The sequence below is a fragment of the Dermacentor albipictus genome, chromosome 6 (genome assembly GCF_038994185.2).
Source record: "Dermacentor albipictus isolate Rhodes 1998 colony chromosome 6, USDA_Dalb.pri_finalv2, whole genome shotgun sequence".
NCBI lineage: Eukaryota > Metazoa > Arthropoda > Arachnida > Ixodida > Ixodidae > Dermacentor > Dermacentor albipictus.
In genome coordinates this window covers 3,794,144-3,807,732 of record NC_091826.1, presented here as the reverse complement: position 1 = coordinate 3,807,732, position 13,589 = coordinate 3,794,144, and the positions used below count along the sequence as shown (strand labels likewise).

The 13,589-nt window shown below is 45.9% G+C and overlaps 1 protein-coding gene and 1 non-coding gene across 2 annotated transcripts in view; both read right to left on the bottom strand.

Moving 5' to 3' along the window:
* The window catches only part of LOC135917030 (microtubule-associated serine/threonine-protein kinase 3-like), a 391,234-nt gene that overhangs the window by 281,387 nt on the left and 96,258 nt on the right, over window positions 1–13,589 (bottom strand). The window lies entirely within an intron of this gene.
* TRNAS-GGA (transfer RNA serine (anticodon GGA)) lies at window positions 790–864 on the bottom strand. The gene has a single exon. It is a non-coding gene; the product is annotated as a tRNA-Ser (tRNA).

Here is a 13,589-nt window from a genome sequence, read left to right as displayed (position 1 = left end):
TAAACCGACAAAATTCCGGAATAGAGAATCTAAATAGAGCACGACTTTGGAAATGTCAATGCACCGTCGCATCAAAAGTTTATGATAACTTCATCATCATCATCATCATCATCATCATCATAATCCTGGTTACGCCCCTACGCTTCCCTTCCCTTGGAATCCAGTCCGTAACCCTTAATGACCATCGGTTATCTTCCCTCCTCGTTACATGTCCGGCCCATGCCCATTTCTTTTTCTTGATTTCAACTAAGATGTCATTTACCCGCGTTTGTTCCCTCACCCAATCTGCTCTTTTCTTATCCCTTAACGTTACACCTATCATTCTTCTTTCCATAGCTCGTTGCGTCGTCCTCAATTTCAGCAGAACCCTTTTCGTAAGCCTCCAGGTTTCTGCCCCGTAGGTGAGTACTGGTAAGACACAGCTGTTATACACTTTCCTCTTGAGGGATAGTGGCAACCTGCTGTTCATGATTTGAGAATGCCTGCCAAACGCACTCCAGCCCATTCTTATTCTTCTGGTTATTTCAGTCTCATGATCCGGATCCGTGGTCACTACCTGCCCTAAGTAGATGTATTCCCTTACCACTTCCAGTGCCTCGCTACCTATCGTAAACTCCTGTTCTATTCCGAGACTGTTAAACATTGACGTAGTAGTTCTGCGGAAACCCGCAAGGTGGAGAGAAGTAATGAATAAAGGGAAAATGAGACATCCACCTGATCGTAGCAATTGCTACAAAGGAAACCCATACGGGTTCCTCGAAAGAAAAGCCTCATAGTTGAAGAAAAATTCGTCCTGGTCCGGGACTCGAACCCGGGACCACCGCCTTTCCGGGGCAGCCGCTCTACCATCTGAGCTAACCAGGCGGCTAGCAGATGGCAGGGCGAAGTCGAATTTGTCGACAACACGAAGCAAAGGCAAGAGTTTGACGTAGTAGTTCAAACTCGTCAAACTCCGCGAGGTGCCGGGACGAGCCCGTTCGCCTTCAAAACGCTGTTGAAACATTGTGCTCGGATGGGGCTGCTTGCGTTATGTGACTCCCGGTGCATGTGCGTTGCCGCGAAATTCAGCCCGATTTCGCCATGTTGGCGGCGAAACGTCTTTTCGAGCGTGAAAAGGACATTCTAAACAGAACCCAGCCTGATTTCTGGCACGGGGGGTTGTTTTGGTCGGCGGTGAATGACGGCACGGAAGAATTTCGGGGAGGGGCTGAAGACTTAAGAAGACTTAAACGGTGGCTCTAAGAGGGCACCCGTCAAAAAAGTCAGTCCACATGCTTGCGAACCGCTTCTCCATGCTGCGCTGTAAGCCTTCAGCCACCTCTTTGCAAAGAAGTGTGCCTTTGCTTAAGATTTCCGCAAGGGAAACTTGGACATTTCGCAATGCGGGAAGCAAAAGCCTGGCTGGCTCGTGCGGCCTTTTCAGCAGCAACTCCGCGGCTTCCTTCACACGGGAGAGAAGCTCAATAAACTCTGTCGCCCCCCTCTATTCATATTTAGACAGTTTAGCCTTCTTGCACGCGTCCAGAGTTTCCGTCAGGCCTCGAAGACTCGAAGTAGTGGCAACGAGCTTCCTCATCATCCGCAGCTGCGAGGTTACCCTATTCGCAGTGCGAGATTCCAGATGCAGACCGGCCACATTCGACGCTTCTTCCGTGTCGGCGGTGCTCTTGCGTATATAGATGCAACGATGGCGCCGCATTATTTGTGCGAGTTCCTTGGCATATGGGTCCTAAAATAAAGCAAGGACGGCAATTAGCGCGTATTGCCACTGAAAGTACAGCTATACCGCAAACGGCAAACATGTAATGCAATAGACATTCAGAAAGAGAATGACGGCATGTAATCGTACGATATTGTACTGGAGACGACACACTGGAGCTCTTCAAGCAGGCATATATAAATATATATATATATATATATATATATATATATATATATATATATATATATATATATATATATATATATATATATATATATATATATATATATATATATATATATATATATATATAATTTACCGAGAAGTTCTGTAGGTCCGGTGCATAGGCAGTTTTAGAAACGAAGGTGCACACTTACGAAAATTGCATCGTTAATGTTTTTAACGTTTCGGCCGTGGCACGGCCTTCTTCGGAATAAACGACCATATATATACTGACCGCACATAAATACGGCGATGACGGGAGAAAACACAAAAAACAACACGGACTGTAAACGCCCGTGCTGTTTTTGTGTTTTCTTCCGCTGTACCCGTCTTTATTTGCGGTCAATATGATATGCAGTAAACACCAACTAGGTCAAACTGAAGTTCTTCTGAAGACTGTGTTAGACAAAGTAAAGTGGGGACAGACACAGCCATTTTATCCAGCCGTGCGACAAATTGAGTGCACAATTATGCATAGGTCGCACCTTCCCGTTCTTTAGGAATAAATGTCGTGCACGTGATGCCATGGCTACGGCTGGTATTATCTTGATGAAATGGCTTCGTAATTCAAATAGACATACTGGCAGCAGACTGCCGCTTCGCTGAGTGCTATGTGCCAGGCGACTGAGCTCACGGGCAGATCCATTTGTACTACAGGGAGTGACGTGCGCAGGATTTCATTTCTCCCGTGCAGGGGGCGGTGGAATAAAAGAAGAAAGGAGAGCGAGAACACGAAAGGGGAAAAATAGCAAGGAGGACAAAATACAGTAAGACAAAAATTGCTTTAACAATGACTTAAATAAATACAAATGTTTTAAAAGTAACTTCGGGACACCGTGGGCGTTCTCTAAATGGTGTGCCAGTTTTGTTTTTTGTTTGTCTTTTGAGGCACTTCAGAACGGTTGATTGACGTGGTGAGAGCAGAGCTCGAAATCGCGTAAGCATGATGCCTGGCCTGGGGCAGAAAGACGATCCGCAGCCACTGCTTGATGGGAAGCAGAGTCAGTGACCTCGGCAATGGCACCACGGATCCCCAAGATGAAAAAGCGAAGCACGCTCGGAAATTTTGGAAAACATGAGCGGGGGTAGTTGCATAATAAAGCTTTAAAACATCGAAACTGTAATAAGCACAGTTTGCCAGTTTGGCAAAGTGTTTGGCACAGTTTGGTGTAATAAGCACAGATGCCCCTACGTTTCAAACTACAATTATTATATTATACATTCTTTGTCCATGCATGCATGGGAAATTATTTAACAAAGCTTGGCCCAAACATGAAAATAGCAATAAATGAACGACGCACATAAGATAAAACCGATATGGTATTTAATAGCGCATACCTGCCGAATGGCGTCTCTTAGCTGCAGGCTGTGAGCGGCGCAGCCAAACTGAAATTGCTCCAACCGATAGAACTCGCTTAAAAGCTGCTAGGTTAAGCGTTCCGGGTAGTCGTGGAAATAGTCGTCATCATCCTCGTCCTCTTCAGTCTCCCACTCGGTAAATGCAAATGCTTTCATCATTGATGAAGAGTTATCTGTCGCCATGCGAAGGACGTGCACAATGAAGTAGAAACAGTTAACGGAGGCGAAATTGCGCGAAAGCACACCACCGCACACGGATCCGGGCGCGGCTCCCCGTACGCCACGCTTCGACCGCCGGGGAGGCGCATCGCCCGTGCGACGCACACGTGCTCCCGCCAAGGACGATCACGTTTTGTTCTGCAGCGCTTTCCGGGACACAGTAACTTCTCCCCGAGGTAATCCCGCGATGACACCTTGTCGACCGGGACGGCGACCTGAATCTGAAAGAATACAAAGCAGTTACTTTGATGAGAGGTGGATTATAATATTGTCAAACTTACCGTTATGAATTGTTTGAATCCATCCCTCTCGACAACACGAATGGGCTCCATATCAGTGCCAACCATGCTGATTATGGCGTCGTCAGCCTTTCGATGAACAGGCACAGAGCTGCACACAGTAGTGAAGGCCGCCGTTATCTTCAGCTGGCTTGCCAGCGCTTTCTCTTGCTGCGTGTACTCATGTTCGTGCTTTCTTTTTCGAATCGGTTTAGATGAAACTCCGACTACAACGTGTGTAGTTTCGGAACAAAGTTTGTAGCGCGCATCTTGTTTGTTTTCTTCTCAGGTAAAAAAAAAAAAGATGGTTTCCAATGTGCCTTGTTGCGTGACTTACTGCGCGCGCGAGCCGCTGGGCGCAGTATCCAGTGTGGCAGCGCATTATGGAAGCGCTTTTTATTTACCACAGAAGGCTGGAAAGGTGACTGGGGGTGGGGGCACAGAAAACCGAGGAGGCTGCTTCAAAGTATTGACCATCTAGCATTCGCAATATGAACGAGCTACTAAATGAACCGTTGGGCTTCCCTGACCGCCACCTGAATCTCTCCCACCCTCGAACAGGGGGGCGATTTTGTAGAAATGACTTTTTTCATGCCCTTTTCGTGTGCCATGAGCGATGTTGGAAATGGTGGTTGCATATGCACGACATTTTTTGGACAGCCTAATCAAAAGCTATCTTCGTTGGCCGGATGTTTATTTCGTGTTCTCTTTTTCTGGGGCTGTATAGCAAATTTATTTTGTAGAACGACACTTAATAAAAGCGGATATGGCAAAATGGCAGCCACTGTTGAACCCGAACAGCTGACAGCCCCGATCATGTCATTACACAGGGTGGTTGCGCAGCGTATCCATAACGCAGCTCAACTAATTGCGGCCCACAGCGGCGTGCTTGCGTCTGAGAAGAAGTGCAGGCGTTGCTTGCAGGAGCCGTGAGATACAAGAGCGAGGTGCGTAAATATTTCTCGTGTAGTGCTTGCATTGCTGTGTGGTTTTCGCTGCATGTATTCTATCACGTGTGATAATTTATTTTTTAGGAAGGGCCAACAAGAATTATTCATAACACCCGAAGACAAACTTTGGGACATAGTGGATCGAGAACTGTCAAGGCACTGAGCACCTTTCAGTAGAGCACCGCCAAGACAGAACAATCGGTGAGTCAAAGTGATCGCAGCAACGGTATAAAGCTTCCTCGGTCAGGCACCCCTGCACTGACGGTTGCGCTCCGAGAAAGAAGCTGCTACAACGGTAAATGTGAGCAGCGCCTTCAGGCTAAACCCCATGAGCGCGATTTTGTGCGCGACAGCGACGAGCGACGGATCGGGCCGTCGCGGAAGCGCTATGAGCGACTAGCCAATAGCGTGAAGCCGGAACTGGATGTACATAACTCAAGTACTTCCGATTGTCACACAGAACGAGCAAACGATAGAATTTTTATGCGTGCAAGGATAAGAACCTACTGCAAGACTTTCAGAAATATTTTATGCTGCTTTTTACAGCAAAACACATCAACTTAAGTGAATAAAGCACTCGTCGCGCTAGTTTCGGTGCCTATATTGCTGCCCTCATACCGGCAACACTGGGGAGACGTCGCTCGAAGTCATCGCTCGCGTATCGCTCGCATGGGGTACGACTTGTAGGCGACGAGCGAACGCGACAGCGATCTCCATCGCGTCGCTTGTCGCTGTCGCGTGCGAGATCGCTTGCATGGGGTTTATACTTTAACCTTTTTTTCATTATTGGTGTAAAAAGGTAAAAGTAATAAAATCGAAGTGAGCACTTTATGCAGGCGCTTAGCTTAGACAAAATGTTCGCCTCTAAATTTCTTACTGTGTGTCAGGGCCACTGAAATTCCCTAGTTTAGAAAGGAAGACAACATGGCGGTGGAAGGGTCACGGGCTTCCAAGGCCACAATTCTCGTGCAATTCATCGAGCAGCATCTACACCTGGCCAGAGCTTCTACAGAGCTCTCGCCCCGTATGACTGTTGCTCGAAAAAACGAGATGTGGGAGGAGGTCGCGAGGGTGCTTAGCGCACAAGTACCAGCGGTCAAAACGACCAGCCGCTGGCGCAACCATTGGGCCGAGATGGCCCACAAAGCCAAATAAGGGGTGCCAGGGCCGCGAGCGACAGTAGGTGAGCTTTCTAATAATGCTGACAGTAAAGTCGTTTCAAGTTGTTGTTGCCATGGTTGCAGGGCTACTGGAGGCGGCAAAGTGGGTGGCGTCGACGGCCGCGTCCTCCGACGTGCTTCTGAGGGCAAGAGGGCTGCGCCCCCCCCCCCCGTTTCCTTGCCTATAGCGAAGTGCGTACATTATTGGATTTGAAAAGTGGTGTTTATGTGACCTGTGTCCTCACAAATTAGCAGCATTACATTGTAACGCAAGATTGCAAAATGTTTTCAGCCATTTTTTTTTCTTCTTGTGCAAGCGATAGTGTACTCTGAGCAGCAACTTGTGTAAATGATGCGCATTGCGCACACTGCTCACGATGCCTGAACACTATTCTGACTGCAGGACACGAGCTCGGAGGAATCAGCAGCGGCCAGCGCTTCCCTCACGGAGACGCCAGCGACAAGCGTCTTCATGATGCAGGGCCCTGCTGCTGCTGCTGGCCCGAGTGGCCTTACACGTAAGTCAGTGAACTATACTTCTGGTGTAGCATTGTTTGTAGTTGCTGTATAATCTTGCTATGAAGTACTCCACTGTGCCTGTTGTCACCTTTGTGTCCAGAATGCATTACAGCACTTATTTGTGGAGCAGAAAGGCAATGCCTAGCAATGACATGATGCAGCTGCCAGCATCCTACAGCATGAATCATAGATACTGGCTGTTTGGTATGATATTGTAATAGAGATTCCTTGTGTCTCTTACAGGTCATTGCTACCAGCAAATTTCTGTAGCATCTTTTGCTCTAATTACGCCACTGCTTTGTGTATCATTACTGTAGCTATGTAGCTACAATTTAAATTGATTGGTTAAGATAGTGAAGCTCTGTGGGTCGGATAACAGTGAATGAGCAGTCTTTGCTTTTGTCTTGCGTGAAGAACCATCAGGTGCTCAGGCGATCCCCCAGAAGCCGCAGGCACCCCGCAGGCAGCCCAAGCAGCAGGAGCTGGAGGGTGCTGTCGTCAAGGCGGCTGCCGAATACATTCGGCAGGGTCAGTCGATGGAAGCGAGGGCTCAAGACGAGGCCCGCTTCCACCAGCAGCTCCTTGAGCGAAACCGGCAGGTATGTTTAAGGCCACAGATGCATATGCTCATGAAATTCATGAGTATACGGCCTCTCTAAAAGTTATATTCATCAGTAAACAAGCATAAAATGTACATGTAGTGCTGTGACGATAACTTCTTGTACACATTGGCGTGATATAATGAGTGCCAATATCTACGCACTCACGTGGCTAAAAAAAAAAGAAGTCGCGCTAAGTTCAAGAAAGCAGGTATAGCCATGCAAGACATCTTCATGGAATGGGACGGCACAAGTTTGATGGGCCAGAAACATAGTTTTGGTATGTCAATATAGAGTGACAACAGAATTATTGCAGTAACTCCAAAGCGTGCGAATGTGGACGAGTACAACAACGTGCCAAGGCCCTGTTGCTGAGCTTCTGTAAACAAATTACTTTTAAATTTCTTTACAGACAGCACCTTGAGGTACAGATGGCTGCCCTTCGCCAGGTGCAGGGCCCCATTAAGAAAAATAAAAATGGGGGCCTTGAGCTAATGCGCATGCACGCCCCCTTTCCCTATACTGACCCCCCCCCCCCCCCCCCCCCCCCGCTGTCACCTGCTACGCTACTGGAAATATGGCATGCTTCATTTTAATTCCATGAAATTAAAGAGAACGAAGTGCAATCAACGGGTTTATTATTATTGTTATTATTATAAGGAAAACAACAAACGCATGCTGTTGTAAACACCATGTTGTAAATGTGCTGTTGTAAACACCAACACATATGTTTACTGAGTGATTAATCTGCATTCTGTTTTCAGCAAAAGGTAGGCTTTATGGAAACGTTTGGTGCGCTCAAGACGAACACGAACGTGGAAAAAACAACACAGCTCAGATGTCGATCCTTCTGGAACTAGGCTTTGCTTGCATCACTAAGTTTAATCCCGTCAGGAGACGCACGGTTGTATCCAAAACATTCTTTAATAAAATTCAAGCATCAGACTGCAGTAATCGTTATACACGTTGCTCTATAAACATGCAATAGATATCTACAATACTTAACGCAATACAAACACCATAAAAATCGACTAGAATACAGATGAAAATTACCAACTGTAATTACAAAATATTATTTGAAAATATTTTTGTTAAGGGTAAGACAAGCAAGGACGACAACAAATAAACGTGGCACTATCAAAAACAACAAAAACACAGTACTTTATAAGCATGCTAAATATCACAAGAAAGAACAAGAGATGAACAACGAAGATTTGCATATAATGAATTACACTGCTCAGCGTTTCATTGGCAAAGTGGAGGCTGGGAGGCGACACAACGAACTTATTGGCACTATTCATGTATAGAACAAACAGTCCTCTTTTAAAATGGCACCTGTCGCGCCTTCGATTTGGCGAAATCAGATATAGTCTGTTCGAAGAATAGATCGCGGAGGAGGTCACTTTCAATGGACATGATAGCAAGCGAGTTAACCTTGTCGTCAAGGAGGCTCGAACGAAGGCGATTTTTTATCAGCGACAACATGGAAAACGATCGTTCGGTCTCACTGTTTGCCACGGGTATGCTTAAGTACATTCACTAAGCAATAGGAAGGTTCGGAAACATATCAATAAGCTGTCTTTCGTGCAGCAACATCGTTATTCCCAGGGGATTCATGTCCTGGCACACAGAGCTGTGCAGAAAGTTCGCAAACTGAACGATTTCAGCGGAAAATGTTGGCTCCAAATCATTTCTGTAGGTTTGCACCAACTTCTCAGCCTCCTGTGCCAGAGAGGCCTCGCTCCCAACTTCTGTAAGCAATTTTAAGAATTTGAACCTTTCGCAAAGTTCAGTGTAGGCAGGCTTTCGCACTCGCAAAGCACAAATTGTCAAGTACAACATTGTAGGTCACCACGATAAACTGTTTTCTACCTTGTAGCGCACTATAGCATTTTCCGTCCGGGTGCTTACTCAAAACGATGCCTTTGCCCTCATCCTGATAACATTGATTGGCACTTACCGTGCGTGCTCTCTCTTCGAAGGTATCAAAGAGAGGTCGCAAAGAATTAACAATGCCTTCTAGAGAGCTCCCCAGGTCTACAGCAGTTGAAATGTATAGGCCTGATTTCTGAAGTGCTATGCTCGTTTTGTCAAAGCGCTCCAAGATTTCACTCCAGAAAATCGCCATAAATGCAGTCTCTAGTTTTGTCATTTTCTTGAAGAGAGACTGCGCTTCGTTCCTAGTGTCACCATTTTCTTCCTCGCTCTTTGATATAGCTTCAAGGCAACGCAACACTGCATTGAAAATTTTCAGAATGACCTTACATAATTCAACGTGTCTTGACCACCTGGTCTCAGAGAGACTTTTCAAAACAAGCTGCTGGCCAGTTCCGCCCATGCTCTCCAAAAGATACCTCCATCGCTTAGGTGAGGCAGCAAAGAACACATACAGTCTCTGAATTACCGTGAAAAACTTTGCTTCAAGGCAACTCTCAACGCTACACGCGCCAAATAAGTTCAATGAAAGACCAGCACACGGGACGTAGACTGCCAATTCGTTCAGGTGTTTGATTTGAGCTTGCAGTCCTTTGTATTTTCCTGACATATTACTCGCATTATCACAAGCTTGGCCCCTACAATCATCAATTGAGATGCCATTGGTCGTCAAGAGGGACATTACGGTATCGAAAATATACAAGCCGGTATGCTATTCAATTAGCACAAATCCAAGAAAGTGTTCGTACACCATTCCATTTAAATAGTATCGTAAAACAACTGACAGCTGATCAACGTGAGCAAGGTCTGGAGTCGAATCAACAATTAAAGAGAAGTATTTAGTGCGTTTCACTTCGCCAACGAGACGTTCCTTGACAGCCTTTGCCATATGCTCGATAAATTCATCACAAATGGTTTTTGACAGATACGATGGGTGACTTTTTCCTTTGTTCCCATACCGTTTGATGTGCTCCTCTAGAAAGGGATCAAACTTGGCAATGGCCTCAAGCACTCCCATATAATTGCCATTTTTCGGTGAACCAAAAAATCTCCTCACTGCCCCTAAACTGCTAGGTTGCGCTGAGCTAGAAACTCAACTACAACGGCTACGCGCTTCAACACCTCTGTCCAGTAAGCGATCTCAGCGACACGATGATTAACCAGCTCCTTGTCAATTGTGCTGCTCGAGTTAGAGCGGGCGAGCCATACTGCTACGTTGTTCCGCTGCTCGACGCTATCTTCATGTGCGCAAACCTTTTCTTCTTCTCTTTTCTAATCAGAAAAGCTGTGTGTGGTGAAAGCACTGAGGTTGCTTGAAATCGAAAATATTTTGCACATGAAACAGTAAACGGAACGTTTGGACTGCGAGTACATTAACCAGTGTCGCTCGTACGCCTCCCCATTTACAGCCTTTCGCACGAAAATATGAGGTGACATAGCGTTTCTGAGTTTTGTATTGCCTTTCGGAAGACGGAAAATTTTCTGCCCGATTTTGAAAATACAATGGCCCTTTCTCAAGGCATACACTCCGAAAGCTGCCAGTAATAACGTCCGGCCACTTAGCAGAGTCATTTCGGAGAATCTCACAACGTACCTCTTGCTGCGGGGATGTCTCCCGGTGCCGCACAATTTTCCACCAGATAAAAAAAAAATTCGCGTGTTCATAAAATTGCATAAACAGGCCTGGAGTGCGGCCTGATCACGGTGACTAGAACCAGTAACGCACTCCTCACCAGAGCAAGATTGGCCACCCTGGTGCCGTATTGGCCACAACCTATATGAATACAACAATCAAACCCTGGGAGATGGATAAACACTAGGTTAAGGGAGCACTTGTCTAGCCTTAAAGGTCGCCCTAGTACGCATTTGGCAATGCATTGCCAAGAACATGGTTGCTCCCCTTCTCTTACTAGCACAGACATTTTATACAACCGCTAGGGAAATCGTGGAAGCATACTGGATTGAAAAACAAAAAGATAAATGCATCAGCCATCCTTCTGTTTCATTGTTAGATAAAGAAAATTCGCTTCTATCATCCCATCTTTAACGCATTTTATTGTAAGTGGTTGTTTTTATGCACTTTGCTGTTTTTAGTATGACCGGGTGGCTTTTGTCCACGTCTTTTTTATCACAAGTGTTATATGTAATATTGACGTTGCTCTTTTGACTTGATGGCGCAGATCAGCGGGTATCATATGCGCTGTAGGGTGCTCTGTTGACTAGAACGCGCAGTTCTGTGGGTATTTAAGTAAGTAGTTCTTCAAAAATAAACCAGTTGTTAGAAAGCGCTCGTCCTTGTGTTGCCCCTATTCTTCGTCCCTGTTTGTTTGCGCACAAAAAGTATCAATATGAATATGTTCCAACTAGGCCGACTCGCAGTTATGCATCAAACCCTGGCCCTCAGTCCCCAGCAGCTGAGGAGCAACTGACCACGGCGGCGGTCAGACCTGTGACGCAGCAGAGAGTGCTAAGAATCCCTGGATCCGGACAGGCCGCCATTGGAACCTGAACCTGGCAACGTTTAAAGCTAGAACGTTAACTAGTGAGGCGAGTCTAGCAGTGCTATTGGAGGAAGTAGAGGGCAGTAAATGAGAAATAAAGAACTCAGTGAAGTTAGGAGGACAAAAGAAGCATATACAGTGCTAAAAAACGGGCACCACCTGTGCTACCGGGGCTTAGCGGAGAGACGAGAACTAGGAGTCGGATTCCTGATTAATAAGGATATAGCTGGTAACATACAGTAATTCTATAGGATTAACGAGAGGGTGGCAGGCCTTGTTGAGAAACTTAATAACAGGTACAAACTGAAGGTCGTACAAGTCTTCGCCCCTACATCCAGTCATGATGACCAGGAAGCCCAAAGCTTCTACGAAGACGTGGAAGCGGCGATGGGTAAAGTCAAAACAAAATACACTATACTGATGGGCGACTTCAATGCCAGTGTAGGCAAGAAGCAGCCTGGATATACGCCAGTGGGGGAACATGGCATAGATTCTAGGAACAGCAGGGGAGAGTTATTAGTAGAGTTTGCAGAACAGAATAATATGCGGATAATGGATACCTTCTTCCGCAAGCGGGATGGCCGAAAGTGGACGTGGAGGAGCCCGAATAGCGAGACTAGAAATGAAATAGACCTTATACTCTGCGCTAACCCTGGCATATACACGATGTGGACGTGCTCGGCAAGGTGCGCTGCAGTGACCATATGATGGTAAAAACTCGAATTAGCCTAGACTTGGGGGAATGGAACAAACTGGTACGTAAGAAGCCGATCAATGAGTTAGCGGTAAGAGGGAAAATAGAAGAATTCCAGATCAAGCTACAGAACAGGCATTCGGCTTTAACTCAGGAAGAGGACCTTAGTGGTGAAGCAATGAACGACAATCTTATGGGGATCATTAAGGAGTGTGCAATAGAAGTCGGTGGTAACTCCGTTAGACAGGATACCAGTAAGCTATCGCAGGAGACGAAAGATGTCATCAAGAAACGCCAATGTATGAAAGCCTCTAACCTTACAGCTAGAACAGAACTGGCAGAACTTTCCAAGTTAATCAACACGCGTAAGGCAGCTGACATAAGGAAGTACAATATGCATAGAATTGAACACACTCTCAGGAGCGGAGGCAGCCTAAAAGCAATAAAGAAGAAGCTAGGAATTGACAAGAATCAGATGTATGCGTTAAGAAACAAATCCGGCAATATCATTTATTAATATGGATGACATAGTTCAAGTGGCTGAAGAGTTCTATAGAGATTTCTACAGTACCACAAGGCACCCACGACGATAATGCGAGAGAGAATAGTCTAGAGGAGTTTGAAATCCCACAAGTAACGCCGGAAGAAGTAAAGAAAGCGTTGGGAGCTATGCAAAGGGGGAAGGCAGCTGGGGCGGATCAGATAACAGCAGATTTGTTGAAGGACGGTGGTCAGATTGTTCTAGAGAAACTCGCCACCCTGTATACGCAATGCCTCACGACTTCGACCCTGCCGGAATCTTGGAAGAACACTGACATAGTCCTAATACATAAGAAAGGGGACGCAAAAAAAATTGAAATATTATAGACCGATCAGCTTACTGTCCGTTGCCTACAAAGTATTTACTATGGTAACCGCAAATAGAATCAGGAACACCTTAGACTTCTGTCAAACAAAGGACCAGGCAGGATTCCGGAGAGGCTACTCAACAATAGATCATATTCACACTATCAATGAGGTGATAGAGAAATGTGCGGAATATAACCAACCCTTATATGTAGCTTTCATTGATTACGAGAAAGCGTTTGATTCTGTCGAAACCTCAGCAGTCATGGAGACATTGCGGAATCAGGGTGTAGACGAGCCGTATGTAAAGATACTGAAAGATATCTATAGCGGCTCCACAGCCACCGTAGTCCTCCATAAAGAAAGCAACCAAATCCCAATAAAGAAAGGCGTCAGGCAGGGAGATACGATATCTCCAATGCTATTCACATCGTGTTTAGAGGAGGTATTCAGAGACCTGGATTGGGAAGAAGTGGGGATAAGAGTTAATGTAAAATACCTTAGTAACTTGCGATTCACTGATGATATTGCCTTGCTTAGTAACTCAGGGGACCAATTGCAATGCATGCTCACTGACCTGGAGAGACAAAGCAGAAGGATGGGTC